This window comes from Pteropus alecto, unplaced genomic scaffold (assembly GCF_000325575.1).
Source record: "Pteropus alecto unplaced genomic scaffold, ASM32557v1 scaffold20, whole genome shotgun sequence".
Lineage (NCBI taxonomy): Eukaryota > Metazoa > Chordata > Mammalia > Chiroptera > Pteropodidae > Pteropus > Pteropus alecto.
This window is the reverse complement of record NW_006436298.1, coordinates 1401404-1423084: the sequence shown is the minus strand read 5'-3', so window position 1 is coordinate 1423084 and position 21681 is coordinate 1401404.

Here is a 21681-nt window from a genome sequence, read left to right as displayed (position 1 = left end):
TAAACATTTAAAATACTATACAAGGAGGTTCTCCTAAAAAGTAAGTATACTTCACTTCATAGTTTAGATAACAAAAATATTCTTCAAAAAAAAATGAAAACATGCAGAGGCAATATTACTTTAAATAATAGCACCTTGCTTTTAACATTTTCTTTCAGAGACAAATTTCTCTCTCATCTCTTCTGTGTTTGATGATATCCCATTAACAGGAAGCATCTTGCTTGCTTGAACTTTCAAGAAATTTAAAGATAAAAAAGGACAGTTGGAAATGACAACCTTTATTACTAATAAGGTAGATATTAGAAATTTCTGGTCTACTGGACTTACTGATGCTGACACACTCAGTCAACCAACAGTTGTGGGTCCTCCACCACTGAGGAATATCACTTGACTGAGAATAATTTAAAGCAGGGGTCCCCAACCCCCACTCTCATCATATACCAGTGGGTGGCCCATTAGGAAATGGGTGGCACAGCAGGAGGTGAGCAGTGGGCAAGTGAGCCAGAGAAGCTTCATCTGTAATTGTAGCCACTCCCCAGTGTTATCATTGCCTCAACTCCGCCTGAGATCATTCGGCATTAGATTATCATAGGAGGACTGGTCCCTGGTGACAAAAAGGTTGTGGATTGCTGATTAAAGTTCATGCTCCATGAAGGCAGATGATTTCTCAGAGACAAAAACATGACAAAGTATGTTCAGTTCCTCATCTCAAGCAAACCTGTAAGTTAGGTAACATCTTCCTGAATAGAAATAATCAGAGGAGTTGAGTGAGGCCAGGAATTTTATACTAGTAAAGTTCTATTTATCTAGAAGAAAACATTAAGAGTGGAGCAAAAGCACTTGCCAATATCATCCTATATTAACATATTACAATTATGTAATAATAAATTCAAATTATTTTTTCAAATATAACTTATTTACTGCCCAGTAACATCTCTGTGAAGAATATAGGAAATTCACTTAAAAATAAGGTATCAGGAGTTAGTCCATACAGGGCTCTTTAGGAAACTGAAAGGTAGGTGGGGTCATTAACTCTATTCTTGAGGGAAAAAATACAAGTAGCATTTTCTGGCTATTCGGCATTTGAAATATGATCAATGTAATAAAGGGACTGAAATTTTAATTTTATTTAGCTTTAATTAATTTTTAAATTAAAAAGAAACATGCAGCTAGTGGCTACCATATGAGACAATGCAATTCCAAGCTATCTCAAGAAAAACAGTAATTCTTAGCCAAAATATATTATAATTAATGCAGAGATACATATAATTAAGATCAATAACCAAAGGCTGAAAAGTGGAGGGTTCTGATATTCATACTTGACCAACATGTAGTGTTCACCAGGCTTAGAGTCTGGCTAGTAAAGCTCAGCTGACAGATCTCAGAACCTTCCTGAATATACCACAATATTGGAAATAGGTTGAGAGAGGTTTGGAGGAATTTAAGGAATACATTAAGTTTATAAAAGATGGCCAGACACAAGACCAGTGTTAGAGAGAATTTTATATATATATATATATTTCCAAAAATGGTGGCTGTGATGGGGAATGAAAACAGAACAAGCATGGAGAAGATGGGCTCTTGTATTTATTAATAAACTGCTCTTAGATACTTATATATCTTCATATCTTCTTAATAGATTTATCTTTTTACTTAAGCTACCCCATAAGTTCTTGTTGCTGGCAGGAAAAAAAAATCCTAATTAAAGAAATAAATTGTTCTTCTCTTAATTCTTTCTGTTTGTAATGCTCTTCCTATAATTCTCCAGATGGTGGAATTCTATTTATCTTGTCAAGACTACTATTGCATGTTACTTCTTATGAAGACAACTCTAAATCACAAAACTGCTCTCTTCCCCACTCCCATATGAATCACTCTCATCTGATTTATACCAGCCCTTTGTAATTCCTCTGTATATATCTTTAAAATTCATCTAGTCTATAGATCTACTGATCATCTACTATGAGCCAGACATTGAGCTAGGTATTGAAGGGTTGCAAATGTGTATATAATGTGATATGAGCTAGTAGAGATTGGTACTTGGTGTTGTGGAACCTTAGAAAAGGGAGTAAATAATTCTAAGAAAATTGGAAAAGTTCCTGGAAAAATGTTATGATCAAGCTAACTAAATAAAAGAGAATAAGAGATCCCAAGCTGGTGAGATAATAAAGATAGGAACTAACTAGTCAGTGGAAATGAGAAGCGAAAAAAAAAATTAGTGAAAAAATTCCATAAAGTACTGGGGAATTTGAAATATGGGCCTGTATACAATGTGAACGTGAGAAAAAATAAAGCCAGAAAAGGTCAGTGGCATAGGTTAGATAAGGATGTTGAGGGCAATTATGAAAATCCTCAAATGTCTCTTATTATATTTTGGTTTGTTAATTAAATATATTAACTCCACAACAAAATTCTATTTTTTTTTAAATTTTCTAACTTCCTCAGGTTTTTAAAGCTTACAGTTGAGTTCTTTCTAAAAGAACAAGGGTGTTAGTAGGGGAAAACAGACAGGAAACAATAGGATAAGGGATAGTCAGCTTGGCAAAGAATACATAAAGGATTTTGTGTAGAGTTAGTACATAACTATATGATTTGAAGATCTGCCTTCTCAAAATGTTCTGTCTTGAGTTTTAAAAAAGAGTTCATTATTTTGCGTGAAACATTGATCAATTTCTGAAGTCAAACTAAAAATTTCAAGTAACTCTGAAGATTAGAAATATATAAAATGAATTAATTTCTTTAGATGGGATATGAGAATATTAGTCACCAGGACAAAATGTATCAGGAAGCATTAAAAGATAAAAGATATTCAGGACAAGAGACAATTTTCATGTACATCAATTTCCTTTAAAAGCTTAGATAAGGGAACATAAGCTACTAGAAATGAATGAAGCTAGATCCAGAGGGGCATTAATATTTCATAAGTTTTTAACAATCATTTTCTGGGGAATTGAAAAGTTTAGAGGCAAGAATAAGAAAATGAGAAGTTCGTTTATTCAGGGAGAAAAAAAATGGTATTGCAAAGAATCTCAAAGTTTGACAGTAAGAATATTTAAATAAAAGTAATGTATGGCAGGATATCAGTTTATTTCTAATTTCTTATTCTAACATAGAGCATTACTGAGCTATAGATATATACATATGTATCTATATATGCACATATGTAAACACATATACTCATATGTATATATTGATATATACTGATATATATGTCTATTTGTATTATATACATATGTATGTGTGTGTGTAAAAACAGTCCAAGCATAGTCTCATATCTTATATTTTTATGCTTTGTCCTAGCAGAATTGATAATATTAAAAAGTGTACTGTAGGAAACATGTTTGACTGCCTAATTCAATGTTCATCTCTCCTCTTACCCTTTCCTAAAAGAACCCCAATTGTGATTTGTATTCTCCTCAGGTAAGATGATACGAATTCAAAAATAAAGCCAACTTGAAATCCCTTTTCTGTTTTTTGGGATTGTTTTGAATATATGAAAACTGAAAAAGGTCTGAGAATTGAAAGATATTAGAGGTGAAAATTTCTTTTTTTTTGGTCTAGATGTTGTTGCATTTAGATATTGTACAGGAAAAGGTTCATTCAACAAGTCTGTGTTGGTCAAATCCTATACTTTTCTGAAAAGGTCTGTTTTCAGGACTGACCTTTGGCCAGCTTCCAATTGCTAAGCTTTAAGCCCTTTAAATTTTCTGACTGATAAGAGTTTCTTTGTAAGCCTGAGGTTTGGGGCCATGCTGTGCCAGTATGACCAGACAGTTTATGCTAAAAATGTGATTTATGATGAATACCAGTTGGCCTACATGACCAACTCGCAATAAAAATCTGGACACAAAGCCTCAGGTGAGTTTCTCTCATTGGCAGTACTAAGTGCATGTTGTTACACATTCTTAATGAGAAAATTAAGCACATTTGTGCAAATTCACTGGAAAGAAACACCTGAAAATTTGTACCTGGTTTCTGCCAGACTTTGCCCCATATGCCTTTCCCTTTTACAAATTTTAACCTGTATTCTTTCATTCTAATAAACTGCAAATTTAGAGATAACAGCTTTTGAGTCTTATTAGTCCTCCTAATGAGTCATTGAGCCCGAGATGGTCTTGGGGATCCTTGCCACAGATGTCTGATGCTATTGTAGCCCTCTTGAGGCCACTAGGTAAATTAGCTTTAGGATAAAACCAATGCTGTAACACAAATAATTTTACGAATTCTCTGAAGAAATGTCTTCTTCAGGACATTTATGTTTTCTTAATCCTAGACCATGTAGTTTCAGGAAACAAGCACATTTTAGTACCACTAATGTAAAGTCAACTTTATTGATGTATACTTAATATACAAAATTTATGCATATTTTATACATACATTTTGATGAGTTTGGATTATGTGCATACACCTGTGATACTATCATCACAAATAAAGTAATAAACAAATCCATCATCACTGAAAGATTCTTGCGTCTCTTTGCCCACCCACTCCCCTTTTTTTGGTAAGAACATTAGCATAAGATCTATGCTCTTAAATTTTTAAGTGCACAATACTGTAGTAACTCTGACACTATGTTGTACAATAGATATCTAGAACGTTTTCAACTTATATAACTGTAATGTTATGTCCACTAGCAACATTTCCCCATTTTCCCCTCCCCACATCCTTTGGCCACCACCATTCTATTCTCTGCTTCTGTGAGTTCGGCTATCCCAGATACATCATATAAAAAGAATCATATATATTTGTCTTTCTGAGATTGATTTCACTTAGCAGTTTGTTGTTCAGGTTCTATCCATGTTGTTATAAACAGTAGCATTTCCTTCTTTTTTAATGCTAATTAATCACTCTGGTTTTTCAAAAAACAATCTTTTTGGTACTTTAGTAGGCAAACACCATTAGATGAGAACAAAGAAGGACTCAAAATATAATGGATTCTTACATATGCATATTCATGCATAATGAGTTTTAACAGAGTTCTATGCTATCCTCCTGGTGAATGTTCAACCATCAGTAGTCCCCAGATAAATACTGGCATAGCAAAGTGTCTTTATCAATTGTTATAACAGTATTTTATCAATTGTTATGATTTTTACATACCTGATTTGATCCAAGACTAAAGAATATTATAATGCTAAAAAACATGCCCAAATTACCCAGCTAGAGGAAGAAACTCAGATTGTAAATCTAAATCCACCTCAGTACAAACTCATACCATTTGTTTTACATCACAGTTTGTCTTCATTGTCACTCTATTTATATTCCAGTATTTTCCTTTCCTTCCTATAGATGCCTATAAGGATTCAGATATCAAGCTAAGAACCGAGAAAGCAATGAAGGAAAAGAAAACAGACACATCTCCTGCTTCGATGGGATGTCAAACAAATTATAACTATATAAAAGTATAATTTTAAAACAAAATAAGTTATTGGTGAGAGAAAAAAGATATTGTGATATCACATATCAAAGATGTATTTACTCAACTATCACAGAGGCATTTTGAGAAAAATAGTGTATTAGACAAGATGACAGAATTACTATGAATTAACTAGGAAAGGGTATAGTATTGTGCCGTCCAGTGCAGTAGCTACTAGCTACATGTATCTCTTGAGCATCTGAAATGCTAGTCCAAATTGAGATATATAGTAAGTGTAAAATATGCTCTGAATTTCAAAGACTTAGTACATAAAAAGAAGGTAAATTGTGTAGCAAAGAGGACGAGTAAGATGACCTCTCTAAACCAAGGGCCTCACGCAACACTATCTATTGCTTCCTCCCTGAAAAAAAAAAAAAAAGCTCTTTGAAAATATTTTCTTGGAAATTTTATGCTTACTTTTTGAAAGAGAAGATATGATTACAAAGCATAACAAGAAAGTTATGTGGGATCTAGTAGACTATATATATATGAATTGATGGGACTTTAAATGATATTAAAATAGTATGAGTCTTAAATAAAAGGCCAGGAAAAGTAAGCAGAAAGTATAAACAACTCATTTAAACGGTTTAACTATGAAGTAGAAAAAAGAGATACCTGAGGTAGGGGGGCAGTCAAAGGAGGCATTTTTGTTTGTTAATTTGTTTATAAGATAAGGAAAACTTAATCATATTATATATAAACCATGAAAGAGAAGTTAAATGTGGATATAGAGATTAAAAAAGGTGTACTTGAGAATATAATGGTAAGTTTTCAGAAAAGCCTAGTTTTCTTATTTTTCAAAGTAGAGTGGAGGGATTTGACAACCTGGAAAGTGACTTAGTATTCTAGATCAATCTCCATTTAGTCACATCATATTGTATCTTTATCTTTAGGATATTTATTGCCTTTTGACTGCCAGCTAGCTAATGTTCTAAAAAAAGTGCCACTCTGTTGGAGTAATATAGTTTCATGTATATTAGACCTTCTAAGACATTCGAGTAAGCACGCCTATAGTACCCAGAAGAAAATCACTTAAGTGAAGAATATACAATGGTAGAAGACATTTGGGTGGCACCCCTCAAACCTTACTTTTGTGCATTCTACTCTGTACCTTCTAGCATATGACTGATGCTAGGTTTAGTATTATGTCAAGACCCAAACACAGATACAATTAATTTTTTTAAAGTTCTTCTTTATGTACTTGTTCCCTTTCTTTTTGCTATGAGTTGCTATTAGCTTAGAGCCAACCACAGGGAGGCTGTCAGAATATTTCACATTAGAATTTTCTACAAGTACCTTTGATTGCAACATTCGCCTTACTCACTATATTTTATAATTATTATTTAATCATTAATTCAATACTATAACAAACATCTTCTCAAACCCCAGAGTGCTTTTTTACGTAATTAATACTTAGAAGGATTAAGTATTAATCAAGGTTGATTGTGGAAATTATTTAGGCTTAACACCTAAAGAAAATAATCTTTCTGAGTCCAAGGTGAAGAATGACTATAAAACCTACGTGTAGCTATACTTTTGGGGGAATGAGCCATATAATCTTCAGCATATCATTGGTTGGGTGCTGCATTTTAACATTTCAGTGAAAATGGGTTCTCTTAAGAGGCCAGTAGTAATTCAATTAAATCGTTTCAAAGCCATACATAACAAATGGGCCAAATTTTCTTTACATCACCTTTCTCAAGAGCAAATTTGCAAGAATCTATGCACAAGGGTACTTGTTTTATATTTTGGGGACCTAACATTGTTCAATAACATTGAGGATATTAGTTTAATGAACTAATTAATTTTTGCTTTTAAATATCCTTTCCATTTCTTTCTACTGCCAATTGAAGAACTTTCATTCAGAAAAACACACATGACAAAGTAATAAATTAGGCCTTCTTCACAAGATCAAAGCTGTGCATGACAAGCCAGCCATACAGGTGTAATGCATTCTACATTCTCAGAAATAGCCTGAACTCTCTTCAGACTGAGACAATTAATTTAGTAGCTCATTAGTAAATGAAAGAATTTTATAGTACCTATTTCCAAGCATGACTTCCTATCAAAAGCAAGGGGTAAAAACTGATGGCTCACAAGCTAACCTAAATGAAACACCCTCAAAATGAGAGTTTGCATAAAATTTTGAATTGTCTCTTGAAAAATTGGAAAATTTGTCAACAGCCACATTTTCACAATTGATTGAATCTGAGTAACAGATGCTATTCTTTAGTAAAAGCGTACACTCTCCAAGTTTCCACTATTTCTCACTGTCCCTTGAACATGGAATCTTATGTGAACTTCCTTTTCTGTTGACCTATTTCATTGATTTATATTAACTGAGTCCTGTAAGTATATTAAATGTTAATCCTTAATCAAAATCAAGATTCTGTAAACATTTTGCATGAAAACAGTAGTTTGATAGTTTGAATTAAGCACTAGAGTGAGAGTGAGATGAATGTTAAAAGCAAAGGACTTACACAGGATATTCAGACTATATGACTATAGGCTTTGTCATCATCTTTAAATTAAATGCAGGCTGGTTCTGAAACCCAGGTACACAAGTCATCCTTAATCTACCCAGAGTGAGAAATAAATAACCGGCACCATATGGATAAAATAAATCATTAAATAAATCTGTAAATTAATGATTGTGCTCATATTATGTGCAAACACTGAGGTATTGTCTGCTAAGAGAGGTGGTTTTTATCATGTGGCGCTTGTGAGAATGTTAGAGAGAACATTTTTTGTCACAAGTCCTTCATCTTGCCATTGAAGCAGAAGTGCTCAGTGTAACTGTGATTCTCCTATGTTGTTTGCTGAGTGTAAACTTTTTAAAGAGAAAATCTTTTGGGTCTCAGGTCTTTTCCTGTGTTGTACATATGAGTAGTATTTGAGTGAACCTCTCTAACGATGACTCTCCCTGCTCTTGCTACATTTATTAGTCTCTCCCTAAAAAAAGGAAAAGAGATGACAAAAAGCTTTCTCTAGAAAACTTGAATGCAGTTTGACATTATTTTTCTTAAATTAATAAAGGTAAACACCATCTTAACTTAAGGTATCAGCAACTCCAAACTTGAAAACTAGAAATATTAAGATATTCAGCGTAATATTACGATATTCAGAAATAGCAATCTTAATAACAATTAGAGATGTTACTGAATGCATAATCAAATAACCCAAAATGTCACTCAGATCATCAAGAATATAATCACAAAATGCTTGTCAGCAGAGTAATGGCCATGTATGCAAGGTAATTATATGAAATGCCAAAAGTCCAAGCCAATGGGGGGAAAAAGGGTATTTTTAGAAAATATTAGAACAAGCTTTCAACATTTTAAAATACTCACACAACTTGTTAAACAAACAACTGCACACCTGCTGCACTAACATTTCCCCAGGCTTAAGTACTTTGGGAGACAATTTTCCATGGGTCATCTGCCTTTCTGAAATGCTATGAGTATAGGAACTTGATATATTTTGCTTTGGACTATCTTTTCAAGGATGCTTATGTTGCAGATGGCCTTGGAAGATAGTGGTAGTGTCTTCCTTGAGAAAACAAAGATTGAACAGGATTGCTTACAGCTCAATATAAAAGACTAGAGTTAAACTAAACTCAGGGTTCCTCAACTGTGATGCAAACCCACTGTGTGAACGACACCCACCTGGGACACTCTGTGTTGCCCTGTGGGACTTGAGGAATGAGGAAAACTGATGTAAATGTTAAACTCACGTTGTGCCATAATAATAAAGTCCTTTTCCCTAACCCAAGATTCTCATGTCTTCTGCAATCATTCATAAAACTGTGGATGGCTAAATTGTTAGTGTGCAAAAAGTGTAAAATAAAAAGTTAGATCCTTCATAGTTTTTAACAATACAGTAGGCCCTCAGCTTATATTTTTATGTCAAGAATTGGACCCAGTTTTCAAATCTTTGAAGTTTCTGGGTTGTTAACAGAAGCTGACTTTTATACTCACCAGAGCATATAGTTCTAGAATCACTTATTCATTTATTCAGCCTTTGTTTCTGATAATAAATTCATATTATGGCCGAGTTCATTGACTGAACGGTAGAAATAAAACTTACAAATATTAATTCCATAACAACAAATCTCTCTGAATCTCCCTGCTTCTGACTCCTATATGTAGTAAAAAATTAGTTAAGTGAATAGGCATTATATAAAATAAGAATATTGGGTGTTGCATCTAGTTTTGGACATCGTGACCTAGAATGTAACAATGACACTGAAACTTTAATGCACAATACTAACTTTATAGTTCACTTTAAACTTCCAAAGATTTGAAAGTGTATGTCTGAAGTTGCCTTACTGTCTCTGCTAAACTCCTCATATTGGATGTTTCAAAATACCTCTGAAATTGAGCTATTAGAGCTGAGGCTCTTTCTATGACCACATTGATGGAATTATAATTTTCAATATCAAATCCACATACAATATGGTTCCATCTCTGTTCTGGGCTTTTGATTAAGAATAGCTCAAGTTTTTATATCTACTACATTCTCTATAATTCTGTTAAAATAGTATTGCAAGGTGATATCTATGTGAAACAAGTTTCTAAAAATGAATGACAGATACAGTTTAAAATAACTATGTGGTTCTCTTTTTCACATAAATACATTTTTTTTTTTTCTTTTTTAACTCTCCTGGCCTATTCCTGTAAAATCCTGTTCATAATGAAAAAGATCTCAAGTCAGTTTGTTCTGATCAGTCAAGAATGGTGAAAATGCTGGCTGGTAGATGTTATAGTTACCTTCTCTTATTAGGCTACAGGGAAAGTAAGTTACATGGCACAAAGACACAAAGCTTATTAACAAGATTTCCCCTCTAATGCTACTAACAAAAGGGTTATCATCTTTCTTGTAAGACCTCTGATCGGTAGCTCATGAAATATAAGATTTCAGAAGACACCCAAATCTCTGACATTATCTATATGAAAACTTAAACATAAAGATATAAATGAATTTGCCCTTTGTCACAAAGTTTATCAAAAGAAAGACTGGAATTTGAACTAAAAAATTTTGATACGTAATACCTAGTTCATTGATCCTCTCAACTACCACTCGTAAGAGTCCCTTACTTTTATTGTAAGTTTATTGCTAATTTTAAATAAAATATAGGGCTGTAGCTTCTTCGGTGTACTGATAAGGAGAAAAATTGAGTCTAGTTGTTGAGAGTTCAACTAAACTACTCCATGGTATTGCTGTCTCAACATCCATTTTATTTGGCCAAGTGGCCTGTGGGCATAATCTGATACTAACCCTCTCATGAAAGTCTATGCCCTAGATAACAGCCTGCAGAGTCACAAGCAAATGTAAGTTCCTGATATGACTTCCCAACAGCCCTTGTGAACAAATCTCCTTTACCTCCCAGTGCCCTCGCATTTGTGTTCCTTAGATGAGACCCCTGTGGAGCTTACCAAAACCCTGCTCTTTTTGGTTTGAATTGACCAGTGTAGCCTCAACCAGAGAACTCCAAAATGTGCATCCAAACAAAGGCATGTAGCCCAGGTTCTGTTGCTCTTCTTTCTCCCTGCCTTGTCCTCCTCGTGTGACCCCTCTAGACATGACTTGTGCTTCCTCCAGAACCTATGAGTAATACACTTCTCTATTTGAATTTTTCTTGCGGTCTTTTATTGAACTATTGTTCACCATCCAACACTCTGTGCTCCACTTACCGAATGTTCATTTAACAAACTTAAGTCATAACACTAGGCAAGAGAGCAATTCTTATATGATCAGCTCAATCATTACCTTTTCTAGGAACACTTCTTTACCAGTGCTTACTTCTAATGCCACCCATATCCCCGATCAATCTAACTTAGATGCACCTCATCTGTTCCTTATGGTTCTCTGGGTTTCTTCCTTCAAAACAGGGATTGATCTACAGACAGTGTAACTTTCTATTTTGACAAAACTACTCAAGATGAGTGATTATGCTTTACCTTTGAATCCCCAGTGCATAGAACATTCTGTGCCACATAATCAGCATTAATAAATTTTAACAATGATGAAAAAAAAATTTTAGCGTTGTCAACTCAATAAGAGATCTATTTGGACAACTTGTGGGAGAAGGAAGGGTGTACATGAAGCCCCAGAAAGCTGGCCATATAAAATAAGGTTGGTTATAGTCATCAAGTAACCAAGGAAAGATTTTAGAATAAACAGGCCAGAAACTCAGTTATCAGAATTGGGACTTGAGGTTAGAGTCCAATGGTCACAAAGTGGTTAGTAAGTCGGAGAGAGGAGGGCAATAGGCCCTGGGCATCAACCAGAATTTTGCACAACTAAAGTTTCCTTCTTATGCGTATTTTCTTTAACTTCTCAGTATCAAACCCACTCAGTTTCTTTCTTCTTTTACACAGTTTTCATAGTTTAACTGGCCCTGAATATTGACATCTGAAGTGTGGCATCACACTGGAAGGTCATTCATGTTCTACCTCATGTCTAAGCCATAACGAACGAAATGTTCTCATGGGTGATAACTAGTTGGAATGTGTGCCATGTTTTGCATATGACTAAATGTTGATATTTAAATGAAGGAAATGTTGATGCTAAATTTAAAAAAGTAAAGAGAAAAACTCTCTGATTCTTGTCGCCTTGCATTATAAATAATACATTGACATTCTGCACATATATTATATGAATCAGGAAAATTTCCTGATTCATACCTCAGGCCTTACTTACATCTTTGGTATATTAAATTAAAATCATATGCCTTAAACTATAATGTTAGCTATTTTTTTTTTTTTATATATTGAGAGCTGACCTGTTAACTCATTAATGTAATAATGTGAGCAAAGATGATATGATAAATGTCAACTTAGCTTGAATTCCCCAATGAAAGGCTAATTTTATGTGTAGGCAGAGAGCACAACCATTGTGTGAGATGATTTAGCACCATGAAGGGATCTACGCCAAAATTTATAATCCCGCCTTCGCATCTTACTTGTGCCTGAAATTTCTTTAAAAGAGAAAAGCTTTTCAATTTAATATAAAATCTAAATACACAATGGAAGAAAATAAAAAGCAAAAACGCTGTTTTAAATCTACATAGTAGTGTGAATGGTTGATATTACATGCTTTTCAGATTTTAAGTTGTAAAGCGCTATGATAATTCTGGACATGTTGGAAGGGGGAAAAATCCATAATTGAAAAGCATAGTAAAATAAAAAAATAAATAAAAAATAACTTAACGAACCTCACAATTGCAAGTAAATCTAGTCCTGAACACTTTGTGGGAAGAGTATCTTAAAAGTCTAATTTTTAGAAGTTATAATAAAACTCTGTTCTCTTACATTTTGTCTTCTCCAATATTGATCTCTCCCATAAACAAAACTAGTCTTGTTCTAGTTTGTAGGGGAAATTTGGACTTTTGCCATAAGAGATGCAGAAAGTTTTATCTGGGCAAAATCTTGGTACTCAAATTTTCATCCTGTGGTTTAATTCTGATTTTGAGTCTCAGCTCTAGAATCTGAATTTCTTGTCTCAGAAGTATTGCTGATTAACCTTTTCTTGAAATTTTTTTGAGGTTTAAGAAATTTTTCTAAAGTCTTAAGTTACTTTAGGGATTGTAAGCCTGTTATTATGTAGCATATCGCATTCCTAGTCAGAAATGTTGAATAAAATAACATTTTTTTTACATGTCTGAGTTTGAGTGATACAACTGGATTTATAGCAACACATATTGGGACTAGATCATGTCACGTTTTGTCTTCATAGTTATGATAAAGCCAAAAACAAAGATGATTTTGCTTAACAATCAATTTAATTGACTTTACTTACTAATGAAACTAATTAATATTGAATCTTCCTTCCATCACCTTCAAAATTCAGGAAATAAGTATAACTAATATATATTTATGTTGGGGAACACAATATGAAATTGGAGATGGGAGACAGAGGTCATGTTTCTTCACTTCACTCCATTTCATATAATTTTATTTTTCCTTGGATTATTTTCTTTCTGGCTGGGCAAGGTGTGCTTGTGCTGTTTATTAGTCTAAGGTACATTATTATATTTTCAAAAAAACTACCCCTCCCCAAATATAATTTTAGTGAATATAATTCTGTGTAGTAGCAATCAGAGAACCCGGCAAGCTAAAGTTTCTTTGGAATGTCCCTCTCTATGAGGGATACAGATCACATATGCAAATGAGGTCCATGAAGCCCCTAGAATATTCCATAGTTCCCCAAGGTAGATATAAAACTAAACTCTAATAGACAGTGACTCTGGGTTAATTATATAAAACACACAATCTGTTTATAGTTTGTCAGTGTATCCAGCCTCCTGAAGTTTGAATTAAACAAGAGCTTATACAGAGGAAAACAAAAATTCAAATTAGCAAATATTCTACTCTGCTACATTTGAGTAAACATATGTCAAAAAAGTAATATAATCACCTAAAGTGTTTTTATTGTTGTTTCATCTTAAAATTTTAAATACAGTAGGAAAAAATACTGAAAGGATAAGTAACAATAAAAAATCACTGATAATTGCACAACTTCAAGGCAAGGTTGTTAATATCTTGGCATATTATCTCCATGACATTTTTCAGTGTAAGTAATTGAAAATTATGTCTACAATCTTATACTTTGTTTCATTTAAATGACCTGATATTGTACATATTTCAGTATCAATTTATGAAGGCAATACAACAAAGTGGTTAAGAAAATGATCTTTGGGACTGGACTGTTTGGTTTTTAACCCCAGCTCTGCTACTTACAAAACTGGGTGGCCTTAGACAAGTTATTTAAATTTTTTACATCTAAAGTTTACCAAAAATAAATCAGAGATAATAGTAGTATATGCCTCATAGGATTCTTGTGAGGATTTTCTGTGTTAATATACATAAAATGCTTAGATTAATACCTGACACATTAGTAAGTGCTATAAAATGTTAGGCACAATTATTTAATGTCTGGATATTATTATAGTTTATGCTCATCAATTATTTGTTTTATTAGTCCCTAAAATGAAAATTATTTTTCCAATATCTTATAAATAAAAAGTGTTTTGATGAATATCTTACTATAAAATATATAGCTATTTTTAAAATAATTTTCTTCATGGATATTCACATATTAAATGATTTGGTCAAATACACAATTTGAAGACATTTGATACATAGATTTGACCACCCCTACCCCCTCCTCCACCCCTCCCCACCTGAGAAGAGAGAACAGGCATAAAAAGTCAACAGGAGTTTACGAAAGTGATTTGTCATCATCATTGAATAATATATATTTTTTTAAAATAGTACCACACTGTCAATTTCAATTTGAAGTTCTTTCATGACATGCTAGTGGATTATATATTAAGTGCTTTCAATCTTTTATGGGTTGAATTGTCTTTCCTCACAACTCATATGGTAAAGTCCTAACCCCCACTACCTCAAAAGGTGACCTTATTTGGAAATAGGGTAATTGCTGAGGTACATAGGATAGGATGAGGTCATAATAGAGTAAGGTGGGCCCCTAATTCAATACACCTCATGTCTTTATAAAAAGAGGGGATATAAATACAGACATGCACACAGGTAGAATTCCATGTGAACCGGAAGGTAAAGATCAGAGTGATGAAGCAGAAGCTAAGGAATACTAAAGACTGCCATCAAATCATTGGTATTCAGGAGAGAGGCATGGAATGGACTTAGCCCTCACCATCCTCAGAAGGACCGATGGCCTCCAGAACTGTGAGACAATAATTTTCTCTTGTTTTAAGCCCCCCATTTTGTGGTACTATGTCATGATAGCTCTAACAAATTAATATACTACCTATTGGTATGTCCTTTTTAGTAAATATACTGTGTGAGTTCTTCACCCATTGACATATAAGCTCTCTATACTATTTTTTTTTATTATTTGATTTTTGATTTGCTCTTTGATAGCAGTATGTGGTGTTCCTTTCTCTAATATGTTCACTGGCACGTATAATTAGGATGGTTTTTGATTAACTCCTTTTTTTTTCCCCTGTTCTCTAGTTTAGTCTATCTAAGCTGTTGTTTTACTTGCTGTACTTTAAAATATACAGCATATATTACCTAGAAAGACAAGACTTTTCCTTTATTTCTTCCTTTTTGTAACTTTTAGTACTGTTCTGGCCTATTTCTATTTCCTTAGCTTTCTTCTCATGGTTTTATTTTAAATCAGTAATTGTGTTTCAAAGTTGATTAAATATTTAGTCTGGGGTATTTTTAGGTCAAGGAAAACCAAACATCTTCTCCAGAGGGAGATATGTTATAAGTAGCAAAAGTAAAGAAAAAAAAAGTCTTATTACATTCACTTCATACATATGTAAACTTAATTTCATGTTAATGTTACAACTGGACAGTAATGACAACTATATATCTACTTAAAATGAAATTATAGTACAGTTTTGAGAAAAAATAGCAATGGTAAAAAATAGAACATCTATTTACATTTTTGTAATGCATTGAAATTTAAGTTAATTGCAAATTGATGCAATTGTTCTTTTTCCTAAAGCATGTAAATCTTAGATGTCTATTCTCATATCTTTCAGCTATGTGATTGATATAAGATTTAAAACTCATTGCTCTATTTAGTGATTTAGTTGTCTGAAATTGCTAGGTGTTATTCTTTCTTGTTAAGAGCATTTGCTGTTTGGCTTCAGTTAGAAGAAATGATAACAGAATCTGTGATTTGCTTAATGGATGAAACAGTCTTTTCCATTTTCATATAATTTCCTACATCTTGTAAGGGTAATCCTGCTTCCTGTTGAACATTAACTACAAAGGATTTGATTAAGAGTGGGCTTACTGTGATGGGTATATGTGTTATAAAATTTGCATATTCTTTATGCTTGTGGGTGATTAATTATGTAAGATGTGAAGTTTAGGTAAATCTTTTTTGAGCAATGTACTGAAGGCTGAGTTTCAATTTTCAAGGAGATTTTTCTAAGAAAAAAATTGAAATAAGGGAGTAAAGTTACTAAAGAGCAAACATTCAAACACTTGATATACAACATGTAATTGTCTTTTCAGCAAAAGCCAAATCAAAGATCAATCAAACTGTAGCTCACGAAAGTTAAGAATTTTACAAGAAATTTCACAAAGGACACTTACTAAATATGTATTATGCTAAAACTCTGCAAGTCAACATTTCAACAGAATATTTTTTTCCTCTGGCATGAAGACCTCATTTCTTCCTGAAGCTGACAGTTTTTCAGTTTGATAAGATCTGATGAAACACAGCCAGCCTTTCTCTCTCTCTCTTTCTCTAATAAAAACTATATCCATTTCATATATAGTGATAGATTATGTTCAATATAAAATCTGAAAGGACAAAATGTACACCATCAAAAAGTCAATGAACCAGATTGGTTTATGTAGCTGTTCCAAACCAATTTTACTGGAAAACTTCAGACAACACTGTATGGTGATATTGTTTTCTGGTTTGTGATTTCTATCTTTTGGTTTTATTCTATTATTCATTTTGACTCCTCTTTTTACATCTTCACAAAGATATTTAGATGAACTTTCATGACATTAATAATAGGTGTAAAGAACAGGATTTGAATTTATTTCTCTTTAGTTTTGAAAGAATTTTTTGTTTCCCCATCAATTGCCTTATCATAACTGGTTAAATTTTATAGGCCTCTTTGTTCTGTTCACTGAAATAGAAATATGATATTTCTATTACTCCAATCATTGATTTATTGACTTTACAAAGTAATAATCCTGATGTTCCTAAAGTATAGAAATATTCAATGTTAAATGAAGTAAGATATACTAGGGCCTGTTTCTTTAATCCCAATATTCAGTATAAAGGACAAAGGGAACATTGCTGTAGATTCTGATGATTTAGGAATCTGTTACAGGACCATTCTTGTACTTGAAACATACTATTATTATAATTTAAGAGTTAATGAGACTCTGGAGCCCAGACTTAAGGAGTCTTCAAACTTTGTTCTGATTGAAGCTAACAGGCAAAGTAGTAGGCTACATTTATATTCAAAATGTGTACCCTCTTTTGGACTGAATTCCATTTTAAATGCGCTTCATAATAATATGTATACCAAGTAAAACGTCTAACTATGGATAATTCGATGGCTCCATTGTCCAGGAAACAACCTGTAAACTGAATGAGAATCACTTTTATAAAGGCATACGTTTTGCCACTGTGGAAAGGGCATAATTCAAAGTGCAATTTACCTTCCAGTAATAAATTGGGCCAGCACCTCTAGATATAATAGTACACCGCAGGATAAGAGTCAGTGGGTTGTGCTATCACACATAATGAGAGATCAAAGTAATATGCACATAGCCAATGGAATATCTTGGGCCTATTCTCATGCAAATATAGCATGACTTCATTTCCGGCTACTCCAGAATGTCTCACCTGTCAGTGAACTTGTATTAACTTTCCAATCTAAATCCTTGTCAGTTATTGATGACTATTCATATGGGAATTAAGATCTTGAATTTTTTTTAGATGTGTAACACAATTGAATGTACAATTCAGTTGTCCAAAAAAGCCATCAATCATTAAAATGACAGTCATACTAGTCCCCTAAACCATTTACCAAAGCCAAAGAATGAGCTTGAATAAAATTGTTTTCTCGTAGCTCTATAACCCAAAAAAGTACTGTACATATTTTTATGCTTCTCTCTGGGATAAGCCTCACAACTTCTGTTAAAAGATGAAATATTAAGACTCACTAAAATTTTCAAGAGTGTATTAAATGAACATTGATTCAAATTGGTCGACACCAAACTGGAAATGGTCAGGGATACTTCGCTGACAGGAGGTAGGGGAAAGGCTCTTATGGAGCAGACAAGGAAGCAAAGCAAGGAAATTATGTGATTGGCTATAGCTTAAATGGTTGCTTTATTTGGGAAAGCCTAGTTGACTATTTGTATTGGTTGTTCTTAAATTTAATTTTTCTGGAATATGAATGCATTTACAGAAATTGACTATGGCTTAGTTTTGGTTCACTTACATAGGCTACCAATGCGTTAGAGGCATCTCAGTCTAATGGCCTCCTTGTTTAATTAACACCTCTTACAGAAAATATTTTCTCTGAAGCCAGACCTTAAGTAGCTTCTACTCATTTCTAAGAGAAATAATGGTGCTGGAGACACCTGTAATTACATGTGTGTGGAAATTCAGACTACTTAATGGAAGGTGAATTTTTAGGATGCCAAATTGTTTCCTGGCATCTAAAATATCATTTCAAAATCCACCATGACTGTCATAATGTATCAGTTTTTTGTTTTGTTTTTAAATACATTCAGTGATTATCATGTCATTTTATCACATCTTTATTACTGAATTTTTATTTTGATTTATCATTTGCTTTGTTATATTTTCTAGTAGTTTTTCAGAAAGGAATCATAAGTATTCTATTCCTTGATTTTTTCATAAATAAAAATGGGTTTTGCTTTATATTTTAAGGACAACTTTACTTCGAATACAATTTTTGAAACACACCTTTCCTCAGACCTTGGTAGAGAGCACTCTAACCTCTTCTGGATTTATGTGAAGAAGGCTGAGATCATCTTGCATTTTCCTTCCTACATAGCTCACTTTTCCTGTTGCAAGTCATATAACTTTTTATTCATTCTAAAAAGATACCAAATTTCTCCAGATATGTGCTTATCACTCTGTATTATTTATTTTTCCTGGCATAATTTATGCCTTTCTGTATACATATATTTTTTTCTTTCAGAAAAGTTTTATTTAACAATTGTTTGGATATTTTTTCCTGTTCTCTTCTTCTTTAGGATCACTATGGATAAGTTAGATCATTTCTGTCTTCCATTCACATCATTTTCTTTAGAATCATTTTGTAATCACTGTTATTTCCCATTTCATTTTCTATGATTTATTCAAGCTTGTTCTTATGCCATTTGTTGTGTTTTCACTCTCCTTTTTTTTAAAAAAAATTGTTGCTGTAATTTATTTTTATCACTATAGTAGTTTTCTTTTTTATTTTTTCCTCAAATATGCTAGTTTGCCTTTCAGGTCCTTCTTGTCTTATAATTTCTTTTGTGAACCTTTAGTCTCTCTAAAGAGAGCAAATCACTGTGATTTCTTTGATATGTATCTATGTTCGTCTAGAGTTGTTCTCCATTTTTTGTGAGCACTTTCTCTGATGATTCAACCTTTGCTTGTGTTGCTTTATCCCTTTATCTGGCAGTATGCAGACAAAGATTTCTTATCTTTAGTCATATATGACAAAATAACTATTTGTTAAAGAATGTTTTCTGAAGGGTGAAGGTGTGAGTTGGTGAAGTCTGCAGATTTAATCCTGACTTTTTTAATGATGTCTAAAAATGTGTGCTATTCCTTTTCCTGTGACTGATCCTCTTCATCTTTGGAATTCAAAGAGTTTGGTATGGCTTAGAGTGAAGCCCTTTTGTCATAGCTCATTCCATTGCCATGTAACTGCTGAAGGTTGGTATATAAAACTTCTCACTCCGTTGGGCAGAGAAATTATATATAAGCTAGAAAATACAACTGTTTACTTACATTTAATTGTTATCTACACCATAAGAAATTAAATTTTCTACTGTTCAATTATTGTATTTATACTGCCTCTCTCATAGATCCAAATATCATATGGCCATGCAGCCCATATGATATATAATGATCTTCTGTGGAAATTTCAAAGCCAAAGTCCTTACAGAGGCCTGGGAGGCCCTCCATCATCCTCCCCTTTGATCTTGTTTCCTATTCCTCTAGCTTTTGCTCACACTGACCTCCTTGTTTTCAAACACCAGAGCATGCCTTTCATTGAGGTATTCTCTGTCCTTTCTTTTCTCAATTATTCACAAGTCTCACTCCCCTAACTTCCTGAGATCTTTACTTAAATGTCATTTTTCAGGGAGGTCTTCCCTAGCCTCTCTATTCAATGCTGCTACTCACCATCTTCCATTCCCACCAACATCATCATACACATCTTCCCTTATACTTTCCCCTGGTTTTATTCCTCTTCATAGTGTTTAAGTCCTTCTAACATATATTTTCTTAATTATATTATTCTACCTAATAGAATTCATGCTATTTGTTTCAATGCTGCCTCTAAATATGTTCCAGTCATCTAATAGATATCCAAGAAATACTTTTGAATAAACGGATAAACAGTGAGGAATCAAAAATAACAATTCATTTTAGCATATTGTTATATATTAAATTTTCCATATGTGGTAACTAATTGGATTTGCATATTATACTATCTAACTTTGACTAAATACACCCACACCAAATAGATTTACTTAGAAAGATTTCGTAAAACAACTCAAGATTAAAAATAGGGCTAATACTGAAAAGATAAACAAAAAAATAAGAGACAAAATTTCTTTTACCTCAAGAGTAAGGTTTTTATTAGTCTTATTATGAAGTAATATCAATAGTAATCTAATAAAATCTGATAAAATGGAAGTTCCCTGAGATTATCAAGACGGCTAATTGAGACAGAATTTATACATAGAATCTTAACAGAATATCACATCCTATACTGTCCTTTGAGATATAATTGTAGAAGTATACATAGAAAGTGTAAATAAGAAGAGAATATGCATTAAGTTATTTTCTTTTACCTATGGAATGGGCGATTAATAAAATATTGACTTCTGCTGTTATACAGTTTATGTAGTAGGTCATCACTAGGACTTGTAAATATGGTTTCTGTACAAAACCTTAACAATAATAATATAACAATAATAGTCTAATAATAATAATAATAGTCTAATAATAAAAATAATAACACTATGCATTGGTGAGCATTTGCTATCTGGGAAACAAGGTACTGAGATTTTACATTTATTCCTATTGTACATGCATCCCTATTGTAAAAATGAAGAAATCGAAACTTAGAGAAATAAAATTACTTGTTTATGTTCATATACCTAGCTAACAGTAAAGCCAAAATTTAAACTCTGGGAATCCTAATTACAAAATTCATAATTTTAAATACTGAAGAAAATATTTTACAAAATTGATATTAGTAAAGACTAAATCCCTCCATATTAATATATATGCACACATATTTATGGAATGTAAGTACTCAATAAATTATTGAAGGAATGAAGAAAATGAATTATTAAAAAAGTAATTTTCTAATGGCAGACACATTCTTCTGATAGTTAATCCCTAAGTACATCTAAAATGAGCTGACATCATTTTACTAGTGTTGCTTATCTCTAATAAGGTAACAAAAATGTAGACTTCTACATTCTTACCTTGTGAGTTGACAGCAAAAATATTCTGTGAAATGCCTGTTGGTC